A 19,718-nucleotide genomic window follows, 5' to 3' on the forward strand; every position below is an offset into this window, starting at 1 on the left:
ACTGCATGACATATGTACAAAGGTTGACGGAGTTGTGGCTGGAGGCACAAACACAGGGCCAATATTGACATGTTGTTGTGGTAACCTCATACATTTACTGGTGTAACAGGGTTTGTTGTGACATATGTCTTCTGAGTGATATGAAGTCAGTAACTCTCATGGCTGTCACCATATACAGACTGCAATCCTCAGACTATGCTACTGCATTTCTAAACATAGGTCATCTGTGAGTAACACAACACATGTAAGACTCCAAACATTGGCCAGTCTGCAGATAGCCCTACAAGTGGGCGTTTCCTCAACAACATAACACTGTCATGACAGGTATTACATCATGTAGACCAGCCATATCCACACAAACTTGGTTAAACCAACATTACTTCAAATGTAGAAGAGCAAGACTTACATTCTGTACTCATGCCTGGAACATCCCCCACCTGTTTGTTGACCTGTTTCCACAGTGTATGTTGTAAGAGGTGTATCCCACTACCCTCTGTGCTGCTGTTTGCCAAACACCGACATGGAGTCCTACTCACAGTGAATGAAAAGGGCCAACACCCACATGATGTTCCTAGTTATAAGAGTGTGTTTCCATGCAATTGGCTATGGGAATGTTACCACAACTGCTCCACATGCATTCAGCTAGTGGGGAACTGCAATTCATGCACAGGCCATCAGCTGATCATGAGCATCACTTACAAAACACAAGCTGCTGCCTAACACAGCAGGTGCACTTCTCCACATCCACCAGAGATGGAGTGAGAGAGACAGACAGAGACAAAGTAAGAAAGGAAGAGGGTAGGACAGTAAAAGCTAGGCATGTTTGTGTCACACACTTACCAGTATGGGGTTTCAAACCTCTGTCTGACTATGTTTTTCATTTTTATGCAGTTATTGCATGCACCACAGAGCTTACAGTTTGGAGAGCTGCCCAAAGGTATATTTGAAGGTGAGTGACATCAGCAACATTGATAAAGGATGGATAAAGGTAGGTGTAGTACATGTGCCTGTCCAAAAACGCAGGTGTCAAGGATGACACAGCCACACTCTCTCAGGGACTTACATACATTATCACAGTTGGCAGGGTCAGGATTAGACTTCCTAAATAACTTGTTTGCTACACTACAGTATTACGCAGGTATCACATGCACCACAGAGGTTATCAGGCTGATATATGGGCAAAGGGTATGTCAAGGTGACTGACATCAGAAGACATGCTTCAGTAGGGAGATAGGAGGTGTAGTGAGTGTGAATGGCTTCCAAATCATTAATCTTAACACACACATACAGACACAGGTTTGCCAGTGCTGACATGCATGGGTTTATTGTTTCACAGGTGTGTAGTGGTTGACTGTGCCAGAAGGTTGTACAAGGCTAGGCAAAGGGTATACCTTGGCATCAGGCCACATGACAATGGTCTGCAGTGTGACTCAGGGGTGTAGTCTCTGGATTGGCTCACACAGGTGGGTATTGTATTCACCATCCAGTCATCTGGGCTACTATTGTGGGTGGCCAGTGCTGTGCAATGCTTGCCATGTATGTGTTCTATATTCCATAACATGGACGGTGTCTGGGATGTGCACATGTCTCACATGCAAGTTCTGTGACATGTGGAAGTGTACCTGGGGCATCTGGGGCATGTTTTGTGGACAGATTGTTATCATCTGATGTGGCATTCCTGACCTCATGTGGTGAGAACTGGCAATGGAACTCAGATTAATCCTGCACCTACATTGACAGCACGATACAGGTATTCAGTGGTGTTAGTAGCAGCTGACCATACAGGGCATGTGTATAAGGCATGGTATTTCCTTTGTGGGTTACATTTGCTGACTCTACAGCTGTTGCAGGCATCCAGTGGAGAATGTAGCAAAGGACCACTGTATGCAATTATTTGCTTATTGTAGGGATGAAACAGGCTGCCATGTCCTCTGTAGTCCACTACAATCACACCATGGTTACTATCTGTGAGCAATATGCAGGGAACTACCATAGTGGTTGTTGCCTAGCCAAGTGTGTTTGTATATGAGACATGGATGGAGAGTGTTCTCTGGGTAATACAAGGGTTGCCTATATTATTCCCCAATCCATAATGTCACATGTAGGGGTATGGATTGTCTACACCAGCCTCTCTGCTGTTTGACATCTGCTGTCCTTGTAAGGTGGACATTGTGACATATAATAGGTCCTCCATATAAGAAATATGCAAAACCCACCCTGCAATGAGTCCTGTTATTACACAATCACAGCTACCTCCCCACAGAATACTGATGACACACACACACACACACACACACACACACACACACACACACACACACACACACACACACACACACACACACACACACACACACACACACACACAGTCTCACAGTTGTCATGTCTGGGATTAGAACTCCTACCTAACTAGTACATCACAATATAGCATTACACAGTTATTGCATGCACCATGGAGCTTACAGGGCTACTCCTTCACCAAAGGTGTATTTCAAGGTGAATGACATTAGCAGCCTTGCCAAAGTAGGGCAATGGAAAATGTAATGACTGTGAATGGCCTCAAAAGCATTGATCCCTACACACACACACACACACACACACACACACACACACACACACACACACACACACACACACACACATTCACACACACACACAGAGTTTCACACTTGCCATGTCTGGGATTAGAACTCCTACCTAACTAGTACATCACACTACAGCATTGTGCAGTTATACCATGTGCCACAGAGCTTACAGGGCTACTCATTCACCTACAATAGCCCCACCAACTCCTAACCCTAAACCCCCCACTCCTCATTTCTTCTTCACCTCAGTACCTACCTCCAACATAAAATGACTATTGTCAAAATTTAAACCCACCAAACTCACAGCTGACAACCTCCCTTCTGAATACTTAAAAATTGCAGCTAATACACTAGCCTACCCAATTTCAATTCTAATCAACCGTTCCATAACAGAAGGCTATGTTCCCTCAATATGGAAAATATCCCACATCATTTCTTCCACAAAGGCACCCCCTCTACCGACCTCTCCAATTACTACCCCATTGCTATCCTCTCCCCTCTCTCCAAGATACTTGAAAAATGTATCAACACCCAGGTCTCCCACTACCTCCTAGCTAATAATCTCCTCTCCAAAACTCAACATGGTTTCAGGCCATATCACAGCACTACTTCTGCTCTGCTGTCCTTCACTATACACCACTATACTTTATCACAAATACAATGGTCTCTTCTCTACTGCCATATTTCTAGATCTCTCAAAGGCCTTTGACATGGTATCTCATGAGCTACTACTCTCTACTCTCCCCAACCTCTCCTTCTCACAATCAGCCTGCAACTGGTTCCACAGCTATCTACACGGACATCAGCAATCAGTAATCTGGGATGATAACCTATCACCTCACCTCCCAGTGGGTCTATCCTTGGCCCTCTGATATTCTCACTTTTCACTAACAGCCTACATACTGCCACCACACAAGCATCTATTATACAGTATACAGATGATTCTGCTCTCATCTGCCACCACTCTAACAGAACTACAACAAATCATACAGGAATCATTCTCTTCTGTAGAAAGCTGTCTATCCAATGCTCAGCTCCTACTCAACCCAAGTAAAACAAAACTTCTCCTGTTCCAACCTTCCAAAGCCACCCAAAACACCCCCCATGTCAACATTCTCACCAAAGACAATACCATTATCTCTCCATCAGAACACACAAAATTACTCGGTGTGGAAATCGGCAACAAACTTAGATTTGACACCCACATATCTCTCACAATAAAAAATGTTCACAAGAAACTTGGTGCATTATATTGAAGCTGCCAATTCCTAACCAAGAAGGCTAGAATCTCCATAGCCAATTCCCAGCTAATCTCCACCCTATTCTATGCATCCCCCATAATTACCAACCTTAGGCAGACAGACCTACACAAGCTGGATGCATGTTGCAACAAAATTGCTAAATTTGCCACTGGAACCTCCTACTGCAGCCATCATTGTATCTCCCTTAAAGAACTAAACTGGCTAGAACTCCCACAACTCCTTCAACTTAATCAACTCACCCTTGCTCATAAACTTATTAGCCACCCCCTTAACATCCCTTCCCTTCAAACCCTTCTCCAACCCTATCACTCCACTAGGCCCCTAAGATCAAGCAACAGAAATCAACTCACTGTTATCAAACCCAACAACTCAGCAGGAGAAGCCATATTTTCATGTACCATATCTAAACTTTGGAACAATCTTGCACCCTCTATAACTACTCTACCTTCCCACAGCCTTTTCACGACTGCACTCAAATTCCACTTAAATTTTAACTGTCTTTGTCCTTGTTTGAATCCAGACTAGCACCCCACCCTTACCTTCCCCCTTACATAGACTTTTAACCCAACTATACTACCGCCACTGCTATCCACAGTCAGAATTAGCTAGTTGTCTTTACATACTTTAAAATCTTATCTGACAACTTTGTTACTAATATTATAAACAACAAGAAACTATCTTAACTTACAACATTTACTGTATATACTGTTGATAATCAGTATATTGTTGTTGTATTAAAGCCAACAACCTGTAATGTTGTTTATTACTGCTGCAACTTTGTATCTCTATTTATCATGTACATGATGTGGAGCTTTTCTCCCTGGGCATCCGCTGAAAAAGGACCTGCATCCAGTTGGAATTTCCTGGTAAACAAATGTAAATAAATAAATAAATAAAATAAAGGTGTATTTCAAGGTGAATGACATCAGCAGGCTTGCCAAAGTAGGGCAATGGAAGGTGTCGTGACTGTGAATGGCCACAAAAGCATTTATCCCTACACAGACACACACACACACACACACACACACACACACACACACACACACACACACACACCGAGTCTCACAGTTGCCATGTCTGGGATTAGAACTCCTACCTAACTAGTACATCACATGATAGAATTACGCTGTTATAGCACGCACCACACAGCTTACAGAACAACTTCTTCCCCAAAGGTGTATTTCAAGGTGAATGACATCAGCAGGCCTGCCAAAGTAGGGCAATGGAAAGTGTAGTGACTGAATGGCCACAAAAGCATTGATCCCTACACACACACACACACACACACACACACACACACATACACACAGTCTCACAGTTGCCATGTCTGGGATTAGAACTCCTACCTAACTAGTACATCACACTAGAGCATTACGCAGTTTTAGCATGCTCCATGGAGCTTATAGGGCTACTGTTTCACCAAAGGTGTATTTTAAGGTGAATGACATCAGCAGGCTTGCCAAAGTAGGGTGATGGAAAGTGTAGTGACTGTGAATAGCCACAAAAGCATTGATCCCTATGCACACACAGTCTCACAGTTGCAATGTCTGGGATTAGAGCTCCTACCTAACTAATGCATCACACTATAGCATTACACAGTTATAGAAAGCACCACAAAGCTTATAAGGCTATTTCTTCACCAAAGGTGTATTTCAAGGTGAATGACATCAGCAGGCTTGCCAAAGTAGGGCAAGGGGGAGTGCAGTGTGTGTGAATGGTCCATAAACCATTCATCTGGAAGCACACACACAACACTAAGTCACACACAGGTTTACATTTAACAGGAACGTGTATACAACTGCTAGATGAATACTGACTTGTACAGTCATGTTACACAGTTATCACAAGCACCACAGACACTATAGTGCTGAGGTATACCAGAAGCAAATGTCTACAGTGATTGACATTTGCACATCATGTGGTTGTAGCCAATTGGATGTGTGCTGGGTGGGACAGGCCTCATGATGGGAAGCTCTTTGTCAATGTCTGTCACTCTCTTCCACACATCTATGTATGTGTAAGTTTGGCCTATTATAGTGTGTTGTCCTTGGATATATGTTTGTATTCCTATCCGATATGTGTGCAAAGCATGACTGGTGTGCAATGTGGAGTGTGTGCACAAACATCTGTGACTGTCAGATATGTATAGTCCACTGTTGTTGCCAGACATGGGCTTCATGTGGGAGCATGCCCAGTATGACCTTTCAGTATTTTGTTGTCAGACATGGGTTTTGTTTCTCTAAGTGTGGGAGCATGCCCAGTATGACCTTCTGTATTGAATATGTGAATCCATTCCAGATAGGTTGTACTCCAGTGCAGGCTTTTGTGGTCTAAACCTACAGCTAGCAACATGTTTCTGCAGAATACCTGTAGATCGGTTGACAATATGGGGTCACAGTGGGCAAAGGATAGTGGGTTACTGTAAGTAATTGTATCTGTGCTGCTTCTGCTACATAGTTTGGTGTAGACAGAGACATTCAGACATATGTACTGTTTTACACTGTGATGTTTTATGTCATCATCTACTGAGAGGTATACATAATTGCTTGCAGTAATTTTCTGGGGAACACAGGATGAATGAAGCTGTGTCCAGTTTTGTGGTCTGTAGCATACATATTCTTGCACAGTCATGCCATTCTGGAGGGGGAGCTGCAGACACTTGATGATGGGTCTGAGTAAATGGTTCAGTACCTTGGTACTGTGGTGGCTGAGGAGCCCATATTTGTACATCCATCAATGTGACAGTATGGCCATATCCTGCTGTGGCCATACCTCACAGCTGTACAGATTCACACAGGTTACCCAGAGGTAAGGCTCATATTTCTGGTCATTACCCCTTTACATTGTGGTTTATGAGCAGGTTTGTAGCCATCTATTCCTGTGTTTGCAGGCAGGGGTAGTATGTGCACACAGCTGAGTTTCAGACTTCACATACTCCATGGTGTCCATGTTTCTACCCACCCCCGTTATTCTATCTTCCTCCGAACATTATGCAAATGTTATCTGATATGTATCCCTATAGTTATCACTTCATCCCTGCAGTATTTAGGGGTTGGTCCACAGTTCATGCAGTGGGACATGGTGGACATGCTACTGGGATTTGTCACCATGGCCTTGCATTTGGGTTCTGTGGACTATGTTATGTTGTTATTTGGGAGTCCATGAGATAACATACATTGGCAGTACGGGTGAGACACAGGCCTTTGACAGAGGACTGTAGGGCATTTGGTAGTGATGCAGGTCATCTGTAGCAGGCCAGTGCATTGTGTCACTCCTACAGTCCCAGGCTGAAAGCCACTATATTCTCCTGGGGTGACAGGGTAGGTGTGCAAGGTGTTAATGTCAATAGTTTCTGTCCTTATTGATCCATTGGTGTGGATGCTGGCAGGGTGCTGTTTACAGCTAGGGACACACCTGCATGGGACACCTCTTCAGCATGCTGCATTCTTTGGCCATTCCCATACAGAGGTGAGGGTCATATTGTACTCATTCCCAACAGCAGGGGTAAGACCTGTGAGGTACCTGTGGCTGATGGTGGGGTGAGCTTGGTGCATGTGTGCTATGGAAACTACTTACAGCTGACTCACAGATATACGTGGGACATTCCACTTATGCTGGCTTGTGCAAGGACATCAGCAGTTTCTCAGTACTTCATATCTGTGCCTTTTGTGGTCTGCCAGTGTTTGGCCAGATGACATCAGTATTCCATACTACATAGCCAACTAATGTGCTGCTAACCTGTATGTACAATTCCAAAGGTGTGTCCATTTGACATTAACATTTTATACACCTGTGTACTGTTTGTATGTCTGGGCCTACCTTCATGCCATCGCCATCTTTCAGATGGTGACAGATATTACATCCGAGCAATTAGTATGGATTACTGCTGGAATAAGTCTTGCTGGAATGCATTGTGTTTGGCTCTGCAGTTGTGAGAACTTGGCTCTGCCATCAACAGTACAGACCATTGGCCACCAGGACACAACCTACAATGCCTACATGCTGACCACATTCACATAATATACAACACACACCAATCTAACACACTCAACCCTGCATATTGTACACGTGCTACAATCTATCCTGCTACTTTGGCCAGCTCACATAATCTGTGCTCCACTGTCATTATGCCTACACATGCATGTTACTACATTTGTACATGGGATTGTGGGGGGGGGGCACACCTGACAACTGTACATATTTTCTATGACTGTACTGGTATTTGAGGTACTCCATTTCATTCTGTATTCTGACCTATCATGCAGACAAGAGGCATATCAGTGCACTACAGTTCTTAGGTTTTATTGACCTACATTTCAGTTTCAGACTTCTTACCCTTCAAAGCTAACATCCCACTGCCTGACCTGTTGTAGTCTGTCTGTGTAGGTCTGGATTGGGGCTGTTCTCCATAGCCATCAATCAGAGGCCTTGTCACAGCCTTTCTTTTTGTTTGCCTACACCTGTCCTGCTGGCTGAGACTGTTGTTGGGTATGTGAACCTCACTTGACATCATGTGTGTGTCCTATGGACAGACATTTGGCCCACCACATGTCCTGCAGTGGGTTTTGTCAGCTTGTCTAGTACCGCCTACTATGTTGACACCAGTATTTGTTAAGGATTTCATGCTGCCAATATAGGTGTCTACTTTCTGCTGGCATCCCATTCAGCCACCCAATTCCTTAACATGCTCACATCCATACCATAGATATAGGTAGCAGAGCATACTATTCCATTCAGCAATTGATAGTGAGCGTGACTTACCTTGAGACTGTACCAGTATTGAGGATGATGCTGGAGGATTGACTATGTCGGATGCACATAGTACACTCCCTATACATGGTTAAGCACAGGTAGTGTCATGTTTGGCATCCCTTTTACTGTATGTGCAAGTCAGAGTGAGGTGTCATTCCCAGGGTTCCTATCATGTAAGTGTATATGCATTGCCTCTTTGCCAAGGCCTGGGCATACTGGGAATGCCTCTTTCTGCCTACTGGGACAGGCTCAGCTTGTTCCTCCTCTGAGTCACTCTGTGTCTGTGGAGGCCTTGGCAGTGGTGGGGGGCTGTGTGGCCCTGCCCCATGCTGTTTCTGCTGCAGCTGTTTCCACAGGATAATATTATGTAGCATGGCACATACAATGACAATTTGGGTACACATAGCAGGTGAGCACATACAATGACAATTTGGGTAAATGTAGCAGGTGAGTATTGCAAGGCTCCACTGGATATGTCCAGGCACTGGAACTATGACTTGTGCATCCCAAACATGCACTCTATTATGATTCTGGTTTGTGCATGTGCCTCATTATGGGTTCTTGTTCGGGTGTGTGTGCATTTCTGATGGGTGTCATCAGCCATGGCTCTAGTGCTTAACCAGCATCCCCCACTTAGGGTTGCCACCTTTTCAAATGCCCAAAGTGGGACTTTTTTTGTAGAAACGTCAGATTTTGCATGGCAAAACATACCCACAGCCAGTATAAAGGACAGAACTTCACTTTTTTGCCAGAATAAAAGCTTATTATTGTAGCATTTGAGTTGCTTATTCTGTTCCTTATAACATTTAGGTGTTTCAGATACAAAATAACTGTTTTGTGCAAGTATTAAAGAAAATATAGGAAATATTTTTGTCCTAAAATCTCAGGACATTTGCCATTTTTTCAATTTTTTTGCAGGACACAACTGCCCAAAGAGGGACTATCCCTCGCAAAGTGGGACAGGTGGTAACCCCACCCCCACTAGGTGGCCATATGGGATGTCCCCATTGGCAAATCTGTTGTACAGCTGCCTCATATGCCAGGTGTGGGAGTTGTGATAGCTTCCAGGGCTGCCGGCACACACATTCATTATAATGCCCTGGGCATCGCACACAACCTGGCAGTTGATGGAGGGAAAGCCCTTGCATTTAAGGTAGGCTCTAATCCGCTCACCGGGTGGTGCTTTGATGTGTATGCGCATACAGTCTATAGCACCCACTGCCTCAGGGTATTCTGCTATTTGGTGGAAGAGATGCATGTTGCTGGTCAACGCCTCACGGGTGTTGAGGAAATATATGTGCTCACAGGCAAGTGCTGACATGGCATCCAGGAACTGGTTGAGTACTCTGGATGCTGATGCCTGTGAGATCCCCATGATATCCCCAGTTGGCCTTTGGAAGGCACCTGTGGCTAGTATTCTTAAGCCTACACATACCTTGGTAACCACTGGGATGGGTTCCCCTCTATTGGTTCTGTGTGTGAGGCATGGCCGGCACAGCTCAACAATTTGCTGTAGGAGGTCCCTGTCCACCCTAAAGCACTCCACTATCTCCAGTTCATGTAGCCCCTGGTAGGTTACCCTGGGTCTGTACACTCTTTTCCTTCTCCTCACTGCAGTTTGGTCATCAGCATTCTCATCCTCACCACCCTCAGCCTCTTCCACATGTTGATTTATGAGAGCAAATCCACTCCCTATCATTTTGTTGCTTTTGCTAGGTAAAATGTCCCCATTTGTGTACACCAGTGGTGTAGAGTTTGTGGGAAAAAACAGAGGGAAAGGTGTCTGCATAGTTTATAGTAGTGTGCTTAGCTGGGCTGCTGCCTGTGTAATTGGGTGATTCTGATATATTTCACCTGCCAGCTATGCTAGTTCTCCTTGATTACCTTCCTAGTGCTGTTTTCCCTTCCCATTGCCTTCCTGTTTAAGCCCAAAGGTGCACCACATAAACCCAGTGCTCAGATGTGAATGGAGTTGCTATTTCCTGGTTTACTTTTTTTTTTTTTAAACCTGGTGCATGATGCTCACACCTGTTTAGGCAATGTAAAGTGTGTTTGGTAGCTTCTTCCTTAGCTCTGCTAATCTAAAGGCAAACCCAAGCCACAGAGCTCCAGTAAGCTTACAGTATGCCTGACACACCTCTCTATGATGTCAGCTAACTCTTTGGCTTGCACCATGGTTTTCCTGCACCTACACAGTTTGGTGCAGGCTAGCCATGAGGGGAAATCTGTAATTCAGTATCATTCCCCTCATTTGCATAGAATTGCCTGCTAATGCCTAGTTACAAGTCCCACACTGAGCTTTCCCCTTTAGCAACCACTATTCACTGGCCTTGTTGTTTTCTGCCTGCCATTGCTATAATGGCAAAATTGTGATTTTTGCAGAAAATGCTTTTTTCAAGGTTATACTTTTATTTTCCAGCCGATCCCTTTTGTGCGCCACTGCCCTATGCTTAAACAGCCGAAATCGGCCAAAAAAAAAAAATAAAAGTAATTTTTTTTTATTTTGCAGCTGTTTTCAATGCCAGTGGCCATATATTTGGTCATGCTTTCCACATTATATGCACCCTTTATTTGGAGCTGTCATGGCTCAGTTTTGTAGTTTGCAGAAATGTACTTGGTTACTAACCGAGTGCATTTCTGCAGGTTACACTAATCCTGCACGGATGGCTGCCAGCTTCCTGGATCACTAATTCACCTCATTTGCATGGTTTTCACCTGCAATTGGGGTAATTAGCATACATGAGCTGTGTCCATGCAGGAATAGTGCAGGAGCACTGGTGCACAACCTGGGAGCTTGTTCTTGGATCTCTCGGCAGCCATATTGCCTCCAGCAGCTCCTGCACTATTCCTGCACACCGTGCAGAGCTTGCTGAATCCCGTGGCCTGTCTCAGTGATCTGTCATATGTCTAAGCATATAAATATTGTACTGAGATTTTTTTTCTTTCTTTTTTTCTCACATTGTTAAAATGCTGCTTTTAGAGAAATGGAAATATATTCTTTTATCAGTTATTATCCCCAAGTGGGTGTAGAAGTGCTGTATCCTGTATTAAACCTGAAGAGCTTTATTGTTAAACCAGTAAAACTTCAATAAAAGGGTATCATATCATATCTGCATGCAGGTGTTTCTCTCCATGGGCTAGCATGGCATTTCACCTTTCTACTTTGTTTTCTTGTAAGATAAAAGTATAAGCAAAATCTTTGATAGCTGCTAAACTCAAAAGTTGCCAGTAAACAATTACCTAGAAGCAAATTAAAGACATGTTTATTTCAATAAAAATAATAGTAATAATAATAACTTTTATGACCTTCTACAAGCAGAAAGACATATAGTATGCTTACTTTCTAAGGATGTGCATCCCACAGTGAGCTTCTAACATGAGCAAATGCCCCCCTTGTGATCAATCATGCTGCCTACTCTGTAAAAAAATTTGTAGTGAACCCTCATAAATAAGAATTTGGAGAGAAAAGTTGATCAGAGTCTTCAATGTGGGCACTCATCTGGGTGCAAAAAGCCTTCAAAATTTTGGTTCACAATTAATATCTTCAGAGTTTCAAAATGTGCAAGAATGAAGATATGTGACCTTTGGATGTATGATTTAATTAAACAAATTTTTAATTAAACAAATTGCTGTTAGCACTAGCAGTGAACCAGAAGCAGAGTACTGATAAATGAGTTAAATTGAATAACTGGAAAAGATAAATGGAAACTGGAAAAAGAGTATGTTTTCTTGGACTCACCTCTTCTCGCTCAGGTAACTGGGAAGGATGGCTGGTATCAAAATAGAGGAGGAGTCAGCTGTGTCTTAAGATCATGGGGCCTGAAAGAAGACAGGAAAAGAGGGACAAGTTAAGGGAATATAACATGAAGGACATCACAATCAAATCCTTGGACCACATAAACATCTTCCATCAGAATAATAACTTTCTTCACCAACAGTGAGAAATGATGGCTTGCACAAGAAATTAATCTTGGTCAAGACAGGATTGTTCAATTTTCATTGTAGTTCAACATGGTTATGGTATGGTCATATCTGTAAAAATGTGATTGTAGAACTAAGAGAAGAGGTGTGCTGCAGAAATAGTGCATGTAGTGTCAACTGTCCTTAACAAGGTGTCATAACAGTCAAGAGTGCAAAATGTAGAATGCAGACCATATGCAGGTTAATGTTGTTTAAGAATATTAATGGATGCTGGGTAAATGATTGATAGGAAAAAAAATTGAAGGAGTTGAAGAGTACTTGATTTTATTTGCTAATGCAAATTTTCGTCTACAACGTTATTGCCCAAGTAATTGATCCTATGTTTTACTGTCGTTGTGCAAGGCAGTTGCACTTTATAATTAAGCAGTGCAAAAGAGATGACTGAGGGAAACACCAGTGTAGCAAGTGGCCCTTTGAGAAATCTGATAAAAAAAATATATCTTGCTCATTGTTCATTGTATTTTGCACCCTCTCTCCAAGTAAAATGCCATACTTCACTGAGGCAGTGTGTTATTGACATAAAAGATAACAAACACAAGTAAAAGTACTGCATAAAAGAAGGAATGTGGGTCTGTTGTATAAAAAGTAAAGACTACTACTGAAACAGAGGCTAAGAACAAGAGGACAATGTGATAAGAATTAGCTTGATAAGGAAGAATTTGTCCAGAGGGGTTAGGAGGCTTACAGAAAAAATGTGTTATGGAATTGTAGTAGGTCACGAGAAGAAACCAGTTTACAGCCTATGCCTGGATTAGTTAGTTTTCAAGAAATAAGTATTATAGAAACATATTACACATCTATGAAGGCTGCTTATCATGCCCCCGCAGCAACATGCCTTTTAACATTTTAAAGGGACCCTGTTGTTTTCCTACAGGCTTATTTTTCCCTCTCCTTACAACACATGTTCATTTAAAATAAAAGACAAGTGTAGAGTTGCAAGTAAATAAATACATAAATAAGTAAAACAAAAGCCAAGGCAGTGGCTTTTTATTAACATTATACCAGAAGAAGAGCTGGACACAGTTAAGATGACAATTCAGTGAGGAATGCATGCACATTAAAGCTGAACGTGTCTGATGTTTTTGAAATCACACTGATGATTTAATTATTCCATTGATGAGAGTGAAGTTAAAATGAATAGGGAAGGAGGGACATGTCATTGTAGAGGCAGATAAAAGTCTATTCTAGAAACAAGCAGAAATAACTTATTAGCAATTCTACCTAACTCACCATAACAGTGAGCATGAAGTGTTTGCTTTCAAAAAGGTAAAACTGTTGCTTTGTAAATATATAGACACAGTCAAAAAAGTTCATTGAAATAGAATTGTGCTAACTATTACTGGAAAAGGATATTTAACCACAAAATTGAAAAAATAAATTTTGGTTAATACATATATTTGGAGCAGATCATTTCCATTTAACTTTAAGACCATGTAGTTTTCACAAGTTCAGATGGCACTTTTTAATAGAATTATGTCTTTCTATCTTTATATGTATATGTATATGTATATGTATATATATATATATATATATATATATATATATATATATATATATAGAGAGAGAGAGAGACTATATATATATATATATATATATATATATATATATATATATATATATATATATATATATATATATATATATATGTATAGCTATATGTATAAATACATACTATGTGTGTGTGTGTGTGTGTGTGTGTGTGTGTGTGTATATATATATATATATATATATATATATATATATATATATATATATATATATATATATATATATATATATAGAGGTTTACTATCAAAATGTGGAACAGCACTTACGCAAAACTGGGATGGTTAAATGCATCTTTTCCAGTTTCTGTAATGCCGTTCTGAAAATGTTCAAATGCACATTATACAATGACTGGCCAATAATATTCAAAAAACGAGGACGCTGATTGGTCAGCCCAATCAGTGTGTCTGTTGTAAATCAAAGCATATTCCAGTAGAAAAAGGTCTGGTCATTCGGGCTATTTTCCATTAATAAATGCAACAAAAAATTACTTTTATTTCATTTTTTTAGTAAGGTGACAAAACTGAAGACTAAAACGAACAACAGAGATGGCACCAAGAAAAATAAAAGAATAAAGAGGTATGTTGTATAAAATTAAATAAACATACATGATTATCCTTTCATTTCCTCTGCCCCTTCTCTCCTGTATGTTATAAGCCTCCATGTTTGTTTGTTTCTTTTTTTTGTTTTTAGTTAAAAAAAAAAAGTAACAGACATATTCCTTTCTCTGTAGCTTCTTCAGACATCACTGGTGTACTGCAAAAGTGTAGGAACAAAAGTCCCATACACATGCGCAGTGAATCAGCAATGCTCCAGGATATCAAGAGAAAAGTGGAAGACCACCACGGTGCCATTATACAAAGACATTATTTAAGAAAAGTAAGTAATTTTTTTCTTACATAATGTCGTTGTATAATAGCAATAACCGACTCCATGGTGTGGTATATTTAAGATATTTAAGATTTACCCACGGTTGCCGTTGTTTAATCACTCAGGCATTGCCCTTGTGATGAAACCGCACCAGCCTTAGGTAAATCTTCAATATAACACACTGTCATCGGTTATTGCTATATTAGTGAATGGTAGTGTACATTCATTAATGTGCATTCAACGTTCTGATAACAGAGCGCACTACAGTGGGGATAAGGAAATTTACCTTTTTTTTCACTGTAGTGCAGTCTCAGAGTCGGAATGAATAATTTGCAGGGGGGTGTGGGGTGGGCAGCAAAACTGTAAAAACTTGTGCTGTAGATGTACAATTGGTACAGCAGCTTCAGCACAACTTCCTGAGGATATGACATCACCTCCTGACATTCTGAATTTGTTTGAATGCAGAAGTTGACGATGATTTTCGACATTCCATAAAAGTGGCATTTCCAAATTTGTAATGTCAGTTCAATCAAGTGAATAGATTTTTTTTTTGCTTTCATCTTTTTGATAGTAAATGGTCCCCTTCAGAATATCAATATTCCATAACACCAACTTTCAGAATATTGAGATGAGAATGTCTATTGTTCTGGAAGCAAAATTCAGAATGCTGAGTTGCACAATATTGGGTGCCCCTTACAGCAAACATGGCAAAAGTCCAGCTGTATAACCATATATTTCAGATTGATAGTCAGTGGCTATGGGACTTTCTCCACTTGCCTTGCCTGCTGTGAGATGCATTCACTATTGTACATCTCGATCTTCTGCATGTTTGTTCATTTCAGTGTTATTGTGTTTGTATTCTGCAACTCAATGGTATGGCACACTGACATTTTAAATGGGATTCATATATATTTATATGTATATATATATATATATATATATATATATATATATATATATATATATATATATATATATATATATATATATATACATATATACATACACACATATATGTATACACACACACACACACACACACACATATATGCACATGCATATTGCTGGTTCCTAAGTAGAATGGTTAATAGAATATGGAAGCCAGAGAAAGCTATATATGTATATGTATATGGTGTGGTACAGGTTACATTCATTATGTTGGTAGATTTTAAGAAAGAATGATTTATTTCCATTTACTGTGTATTTAAGACACTTGTTTGATGAAGGCATATTTGTTGGAAAATGACAGAACACAGATACATTTTAAGGAGAAAATGTTTCCTCCATTTTCTGTCCTCCACCCCTTTTGACAACAGCAGCATGTTATGTGTCTTATGAGCTATGTAGCACATTCTTTTGAATACTGCAGTTTGATAGTGGTATTAGAGAGCTTATAGTATTTATTAAAGCAGTATTTTCTTGCAGCAGCTGTTTGCATATAATGGCTAAGTGTTTACCTCACCGAAATAAGGCAGTGTTTGATTTTCAGCTTTGAAATGGAAATTAGCTACGCTTAAAATGTCCAAAAGCCAGCTAGCCTAGTACTTGCCTATGAACCTATGAACATGGATTTTCTTAGTTTATTGGGTTTTAGCATGCTTGTTATGTCTGCATTCTGATATAGTAGGCAGTTTGGTCATGTATTATATTGTGCAGGGCCAAAGTCAAAATGACATCTTGTGGAAGACATCTAAAGAAGGCATACAAGTGCAGAGTTTACAATATCCAGAAGCATGGATGGCTCAACCAGTGCTCTGTGCCAGTCCCACAAACTTGCACCCGACTCCCTCAGCAAAAAAGATTGCTGGATGCTTCCTGCAGACAGTAGCCAATCCATATCCCCAAGTTCTTGAAATGAAGAAACAAAAAAAAATGTTCCTTTTACTGGTACACCAACCAGGTGGCCAGATACAGGACACAAACCCTCCCTCCTGCCCAAGCCATTCAGGTCCCATTTCTCTGCCCTGTCTCCAACCTTCTTTTCTTACATTATAGTAAAAAATTAAAAAAATAAATACATAAATAAAATGATTTCCTTTAAACTGTAGCAAACAGTTGCTACAGTTTATAACCTGCATGGAGACCTACAGCACTCAGGTTTTAGTTAAAAAAGATCTATTTTAAACCATAGCAAACTGCTTGCTGCAATGTAGCAAATAGCTGTTACAATGAGATCACAGACATAGAGTGCTACAGAGCTCAGATTTGACTGCAAAAGTAATACTGGCTTTTAAAATCTGGTATTGCAGGAAGAGTGATTGGGATGAATGAAAGGATTGCACCCTCTAACACTTTGCACCCAGTGCAGCTGCACCTTTTGCCCCACTGTAGCTGGCCATGTTGCTGGTGCCACATTATACAAGCACAGGACAGGTACCATATTGCAGATACAAACTATAAAAAATGATACAGTTATCATAAGAAGAAAGAGAAGTATGGAAAAGAAGTACAATCACTTTTGATCAGTAAAAGGAGATACCTCAAAAAGGGACAGAGGAAATACAGAAATGAAGATAAAAGTGCCAGATGGTACTAAAGTACATTCTCAGCATAAAGATGCTCACTGTACAGTGTCAATTCAGTTCTATGGTATTGACACTATTTTACATTAAGAAGTGCAAGTATAAAGTGGAGCATATGGCAGTAACAAATCACCAGGCTGGAATTTATGTTTATTCCAATAGGGTAAATCTGACATTGCAAGGTGAGGATTTAATACTAATCAGGAGGCTTTTGGTGTCTACAGGGGCAAGCAGTTTAGGGGGATACAGTAGCCCACTGGTATCAGACACTGTTATAGCATTGCATTTAGAACCTGCAAGATGATGCAATTTACAAGAACTGAAATGACAGGTAGGGGAATGATCCCTCATAGGCTGACATCTCAGGGATCTTTTCAACCTTTACTTCCCATCACCCTCCCCGATCCTCTCCTTTTCTCCTTCCTAGAGTTACATCTTACATTTCAGGGGTCAACATACAGAAAATGAAAAGAACAGTAAAAGGATATTTTATATATATATATATATATATATATATATATATATATATATATATATATAGGGTCTATATTAAATCAGCAAATGCTTAAAAAAGCAAATGCTGATTTATTGACCCCGTGGAAGTGAAAGCTTACAATCTCTAACACTTATCGCTGTTCCACAAAAAAATAAAAATAAAAACTTCAAAACATTACCCCCTCCCTATTTAAATATTCCAAATCCAAGATCACACTGCAGTGAGGAAAATGGCAAAGTAATTGAGGCGGCCAAGCGCTTTCTTTCCCAGGGAAAGAAATCGCTTATATGCTGTTTCGCTATTTTGCTGTTTCATGCTTTCAAGTTCGATCAAGACGCATTCGAAGGATTTGCATATATACATATGAGTACATATATAGATAGATTATATATATATATATATATATATATATATATATATATATATATATATATATATATATATACACATACACATATATATATATATATATATATATATATATATATATATATATATATATATATAGATAGATAGATATAGATACAGATATACAAAGATAGATAGATATATTTATATTTATACGATGGTTTTGCTAGGTTGTATGTTACTAGCATGGTGGTTACATCAGCCCAAGCATTTTCTATATCATAAGCTAACTTGCTAAAAGACAGTGGAAAAAGAACAACAGAGTGAAAATTCAAAACCAGCTGAGGGAAGACTGGACATCTCAAAAACATTTTCAAAGAATTTAATGATGAGAGTTTCTGGCATGAAGACTGAGATGGGAAAATGATCTACAACACCACCATACCAGTGCAATAGGGTCAGTAAGAATGGGTGGGAAAATGGCTTACAGCACCATACCAATACAATAGGGTCAGTAAGAATCAGTGGGAAAATGGCTTACAGTACCCATGCCAATGCAACAGGGTCAGTTAGAGTGGGTTGGAAAATGGCTTACAGCACCATAGCAATACACCAGGGTCAGTAAGAATGGATGGGTATTAGAAAAGCACGTAGTGTGCTTACCTTTGATCTCTTCACTTAGGGTAGTTACAAATTTAGTCAGTTTTCGTGTTTTGCAGCTTATGTTCATTTCTTTACCTGAAAAGTTTTAAGGAACAGATTTAGCCAATAGAAAACAAAGTTTTATTCAATTAATAAAGAACATGGCAGTTCTCATCTGGAGGTTCCCAGAATATGACAGGGTATAGAACTTGCTGAGGCTGTTGGTACTGTAGGACATGAGAATCTGTTTATCTGATAGGCAATGCAAAACTGTAGATGAATTGGGGAAGAAGGGAGAGCTATACCTAGCAAGCAGGGCATCACTGCACAGGAAAGGGACACCTAATGCTGCTCATGAGTCTAAGGGAACCCATTGTGATTATCCCAGACTGCCCCAACAGAGACTGCCAGTAGCAGGGGAAGCCACTAGTACAGGTACACATCCAGGATGAAGGGTTAAATGTTTCAAATGCAACCAGTGGGGCCATGTAGCATATAGATGTTCTTGGAGGCAAGGTGGGGAACAAAAGGTGGTAGATCCAGTAAGTGGGAATGACAGAATGCCAGCAGTAAGTTGTCTCAAGACAACATGGGTACTAAACTACCACAAGAGGTTATATCCTATCTTAGTGGATGGGAAAGAGGTCACTGCTAAGAGACACACAGCCTCTGACCTAACCATTGTGAAGCCTGTAATGGTTAAAGATGAGAACTA

This window comes from Protopterus annectens, chromosome 6.part0, assembly GCF_019279795.1.
Source record: "Protopterus annectens isolate FY-2018-M chromosome 6.part0, PAN1.0, whole genome shotgun sequence".
Lineage (NCBI taxonomy): Eukaryota > Metazoa > Chordata > Ceratodontiformes > Protopteridae > Protopterus > Protopterus annectens.